The sequence below is a fragment of the Notamacropus eugenii genome, chromosome 4 (assembly GCF_028372415.1).
Source record: "Notamacropus eugenii isolate mMacEug1 chromosome 4, mMacEug1.pri_v2, whole genome shotgun sequence".
NCBI classification, from domain to species: domain Eukaryota; kingdom Metazoa; phylum Chordata; class Mammalia; order Diprotodontia; family Macropodidae; genus Notamacropus; species Notamacropus eugenii.
This window is the reverse complement of record NC_092875.1, coordinates 415,152,481-415,158,308: the sequence shown is the minus strand read 5'-3', so window position 1 is coordinate 415,158,308 and position 5,828 is coordinate 415,152,481. Positions and strand designations below refer to the sequence as shown.

Sequence of the window (5,828 nt, the reverse complement as noted above, 5' to 3'; positions counted from 1 at the left end):
TGAATAGTAGCCCTGCACCCGCCAAAAATCCTAAGGCGGGAAGCAGCACTTGAATCGCAGTCCCCAAACGCTGGCTGGGAGGACCAGGAGGTGAGGTGGGTGTGAGGAGAACATTCAGAGGTCAGCCCACGGGTTGGAGAAAATGCCAAGAAAAGGGAAAAGAAATAAAACTATTGAAGGCTACTTTATTGGAGAAAAGACACTTCCTCCCTTCCTTTCTGATGGGGAGGAACAATGCTTGCCATCAGGCAAAGACACAGAAATCGAGGATTCTGTGTCCCAGCCCACCCAATGGGCTCGGGCCATGGAAGAGCTCAAGAGGAACTTTGAAAATCAAGTTAGAGAGGTGGAGGAAAGACTGGGAAGGGAAATGAGAGGGATGAGGGAGAAGCATGAAAAGCAGATCAGCTCCCTGCTAAAGGAGAACCAAAAAAATCTTGAAGAAATTGGCACCTTGAGAACTAGCCTAACTCAGCTGGCAAGGGAGGTGCAAGGGGCCAATGAGGAGAAGAATGCTTTCAAAAGCAGAATTAACCAAATGGAAAAGGAGATTCAAAAGCTCACTGAAGAAAATAGATCTTTCAAAACTCGAATGGTACGGATGGACGCTAAGGACTTTTCGAGAAAGACAGATATCTCATAACATACCGCGCAGATTCGAAAAATGGAAGATAATGTGAAATATCTCATTGGAAAAACAACTGACCTGGAAAATAGAATCAGGAGAGACAATGTAAAAATTCTGGGACTACCTGAAAACCATGATCAAAAGAAGAGCCTAGACATCATCTTCCATGAAATTATCAAGGAAAACTGCCCTGAGATTCTAGAACCAGAAGGCAAAATAATTATTCAAGGAATCTGCAGAACACCGCCTGAAAGAGATCCAAAAAGAGAAACTCCTAGGAGCATTGTGGCCAAATTCCAGAATTCCCAGGTGAAAGAGAAAATATTGCAAGCAGCTAGAAAGAAACAATTCAAGTATTGTGGAAATACAATCAGGATAGCACAAGATCTGGCACCCTCTACATTAAGGGATTGAAGGGAATGGAATAGGATATTCCAGAAGTCAAAGGAACTAGGACTGAAGCCAAGAATCACCTACCCAGCAAAACTGAGTATAATACTTCAGGAGAAAAAATGGTCTTTCAATGAAATAGAAGACTTTCAAATTTTCCTGATGAAAAGACCAGAGCTGGAAAGAAAATTTGACTTTCTAACACAAGAATGAAGAGAAGCATGAAAAGGTAAATAGGAGAGAGAAATCATAAGGGACTTATTGAAGTTGAACTGTTTATTTTCCTACATGGAAAGATAATATCTGTAACTCTTGAAACTTTTCTCAGTATTTGGGTAGTTGGAGGGATTATACACACATATATAGATAGATAGATAGAGGGCACAGAGTGAGTTGAATAGGAAGGGATGATATCTAAAAAAATAAAATTTAGCGATGAGAGAGGAATACATTGGGAAGAGAAAGGGAGACATGAAATGGGGAAATTATCTCTCATCAAAGAGGCAAGAAAAAGCTTTTTAAATGGAGGGGAAAAGTGGGGAGGTGAGAAGCATAAAGTGAAGCTTACGTTCATCACATTTGGCTTAAGGAGGTAATAGCTTGCACTCTCAATTTGGTACAAAAATCTATCCTACCCTGTAGGAAAGTAGGGGGGAGGTGAATGATAGAAAAGAAGGCAAATGGGAGGAGGGAGTAATTAGAAGTAAATGCTTTTGGGGAGGGACAAGATCAAAAGAGAGAATAGAATAAATGGATAGGATAGGATGAAAGGAAATATAGTCTTTCACAACATGATTATCATGGAAGTTTTCTACATAGCTACACATGTATAGCCTATTTTGAATTGCTTGCCTTCCTAGTGGGGATGGGTAGGGAGGGAGGAAGGGAGAGAAGTTGCAACTCAGAGTTTTAGAAACGAAGGTTGAGATTTGTTTTTGCATGCAACTGGGTAATAAGAAATGCAGGTAATGGGATATAGAAATCTATTTTGCCCTACAAGAAAAAAGAGAAGATGGGGATAAGGGAAGAGAGGAATGTGATAGAAGGAAGGGCAGATTGGGGACAATGGTAATCAAAATGCATGGTGTTTTGGAGTGGGGGAGGGGAGAGATGGGGAGAAAATTTGGGACTCAAAATTTTGTGTAAATGAATGTTGAAAACGAAAAATAAATAAATAAGTATAAAAATAAAATTAAAAAACTGCACGGAATGCTAAATGTCCACCTTGTACTTAGTTGGTACAAATCTAATAGAATTTGCTAAAATCAGTCACACCTAATAATACATTTGAAGTGTTCTTGTATAAAATATCAGGTGAAGAAAAGAAAACTTTTATCAATACCTAAAAAAGTGAGTTTTGTTCATAAACAATCTGACAAATTAACATAAAAAGTGTTTCCTGAGACGTAAGGAAATGCAACATTATTCTTCTTGAGCTCTTTTAGCTCCAGACTTTCCACTTAATAAAATAGCTGAGGATCTGAAACTGAGAAAATGTATTTGAGTACAAAGAGCTTATAAAATTTAATACTTTTTTCTCTTTTTTTGCATCATTAAGAGGGTTTTACTGAGCTTACAGTCACCCACTCAGGGTGTGTGTATATAGTTCAGATGAGGGAAAAAGAGGTTTCACTGTACACACAGGAAACTCAACTTCTTCAGTATCTTATGCTTTGTTGTGTCTAACGTAGGAAAACCATTTTCTTCTCATCTTTGTGATAGTTTATCCTCTTAGCCAAAGAGGTCACCAAGCCACACATGGACAGAAGAGGCTGGAGTTCTATGATTAGGTTTCCTCTCTGCAACTTCATAATAGGATGGTTGAATCTCTTGATGCAATATCTAAAAAGCAGATGTCTAGGACCTGCTATCCCCAAGGGATTGAGAAAGAAAAAAGATCTATTTATTCTTGTGATTGGTTCGTAGATAAAAAAAACAACACACAATGGTGGTTAATGTTATCACATCCTACGTTTCCAGCACTTGTAAGCAGAGGTGCTGACTTCCAGGTGGTTCTTATCTGTCTCCCTTTTGGATCTTCTTATTTAACTTCTCAAAGTCAGTGTCCAGAATCCACACTGTGAATTCTACATCAGATTCCATTTCTCCTAGTTCCTGTTTATTGTTCACTGTTTCTTGGTCCCAAGTTAATGTAAACAATTATTTTCGTTAAATTATCCTGCTATTTCTCATTGGGGTGCTCTCTATCGTCCCCATGTTTTGTGGGCTGGTTAGGAGAGGGAGCTTGGGAAGGATGGGCCACAGTTGGAAGATTACGAGTAAAAGGAATTCCTCCTGGAATAATGCCTTCCATAGTTTCAGGAATTCCTCCAGGTGTTACACTATGCCAGGCGGGTATCTGTAGGTGGCACCATTGAGCTCTGTATGAATTGCCTGTTGATCTATTACAGACCAGGGAGCTGAGGTGACAAAGAACTCCTCATCCACGCAGTTTCTTAAGCTGTCTGGGATGGGCCCTGTGACTACTCAGCGAATCTCGTTTGCGGCTGCCTCACTCATCTCCAGTGACGCCTGCTCATTGTACCAGACAGTGTGCGGCGTACAAATTAAATTTGGTGCGTCTTTTCAAACTAAAAGGTTCCGATTCATGCACGTCCAGTGCCACCCCTCCTATCCGTCCCTCTCTGAGTGCTTGTGCCAGGGCCTTCTCATCCATCAGCCCCACTCGGGCTGCGTTCACCAGGAATGCACCTTGTCTCATCTGCTTGATGAAGTCATTGATTGTGTTCATTGACGTTACAGTGCAGGGACACACAATCGCTCTGAAAGAGCAGGTCCTGGAGGGTATAGATCCGCTGGACGTCCAACGACTGACTGCTCGATGCCATCGTGCAAGTACGGCTGGTAGAATATGACACTGAAGCCAAAGGCTTTGGCGCGCGACAGCCTGCCGGGTGTGATCAAAGCCGATGAGACTGAGAGTCTTCCCGCGGATGCGCGCCGTCCCCAAGGCCACTCCGCGGATCTGCTCCACGCTCTGGGCCCGCGTGCCCTCCCGCAGGGCCTGGTACAGCCAAGTGTTTCGCCAGTACAGGTTGAGGATGCGGCAGATGGTGGAGTCAGCCGTCTCTTCCACAGCTGCCGAGGGGATGTTACACACAGCGATCCCGAGCTCTCTGGCCACCTTGATGTCGATGTTATCATAACCGCTTCCTATGAGCATGATGATCCGTAAGGCCTGGAATTTCTCCAGGTCCTCCCGGGTAAGGGTGATTGTGTAGGACATCATGGCTCCAACAGCTTTATTTAACACCTTCTCGTGGATCTCCAGAGTTGACTATGTGTCACAAAAAGCCACAGGTGGCCAGGTCTTTCAGAATGGGCATCTCCACAGTGCAGTCTCGACCCTCCAGCAGGGCTACCACGGGTCGGGGTGCAGGGGGCCATTCATGATTTGGGGGTGTATACCTTCGCAAATTCTGTCCAATTGCTGGTGTTTGATTTTGTGCTTATCCACAAGGACCATTCTTGACTGGACGTTGCAATGCTCCCACTACAAGGGCCAAGCAGCCCACTAGAGATTTAGTGGGCTCCCAGTCTCTCCCCAGAGACTGCATGCATCACGCTTCGGGAGACACAAGGCCAGGCTGTGCATAACACGGGATTTACTCGGCAACGTAGGGTTCCTCCACTCTTCTTGAACTGGGCTTCATTCGCCTAAGCCGACTCCCTTGATGAAACCCTGGAGCTACTCTGAGACCTGGGGATGGTCCCATCCAGTCAGGTCCTTCTAGCTGCCCAGTCAGCTCGACTAGGAGAGCAGTCAGGCAGAGATCAGGTTACTAATTTTTACCCCTTTTCCTCTCTGGCATCTGCTGTGCAGCAAGGCTCCACTGGGCCCCGCCTTGGGGGCCGAGCAGGGGCAGGGCTCCACGCAGGACAAGGAACGTGGGGAGGCGTGGCTCGGACTTGCCACATAGGTGGGCTGGGGCAGGCGGGACCCTGGCCCCTCGGCCTGGGCCTCAGTGCTGCAGGCTCATCTCCGGCTCCGTGCTGCTGATGGCCAGCCCCCTTCAAAGGCCACCTGTGCACATAGGCACATGCAGACAGACACACATAAATACTTAATGTCAGGGCTGCATGCTCACCCCATCGCCACAGGTGCTCCTTATCCTTTACTTTTGATGGAAGTAAATGCTGCCTTCTTACAGATGGATGAACTATCCTGCTGATAAATCCTGTGGAGTTCTGTTTTTGTTGTTGTTGTTTTTTTCATTTAGCAGCTTCTCGATTTCCCTGTCATCAGTGCCTATGCTCCCACCATGATGAACCCTGATGAGGTTAAAGAAAAATTTTATGAAGATCTAGAGACCCTTATCATCAATGTGCCAGAAGAAGACAAGGTTATCATTCTGGATGACTAAAGCTAGAGTGGGTCAGACTACCAGACTTGGCAGGGAGCCCTAGGGAGGAACGCAGTTGCAAACAGTAACAAGGGTGGTCATTTACTGCTGAAGATTTGTGCATGCGTGACCTCATCACCAACACTGTTTTCCATTTACCTAAATGCAATAAAATTTTATGGATGCACACTTGGAGCAAACATTGGCATCTAACAGACTGTGATTGTAAGGAAAAGAGACAGACAAGAGGTGAGAGTGATAAAGGCAATGTGTGGTGCAGAGTGCTGGACTGATCATAGACTTATCCTTTCCAAGCTAAATATCTGCATTCATCAAAAGTGCCACCCCCAAGGCAAAATGAATACTTGAGGAATCAATGTCAACAAATTAGAGCTCTTCTCTGAGTGTGAACAGTTTGTTGTTAACTTGGAGGAAAATTTGAGCCA

General features: G+C 44.5%; 1 pseudogene; it reads right to left on the bottom strand.

The window, feature by feature from the left end:
• Nucleotides 1–2,945: 2,945 nt before the first annotated feature.
• LOC140498603 (C-terminal-binding protein 2 pseudogene) lies at nt 2,946–4,530 on the bottom strand (annotated as a pseudogene).
• Between the last annotated feature and the right edge of the window lie 1,298 nt (nt 4,531–5,828).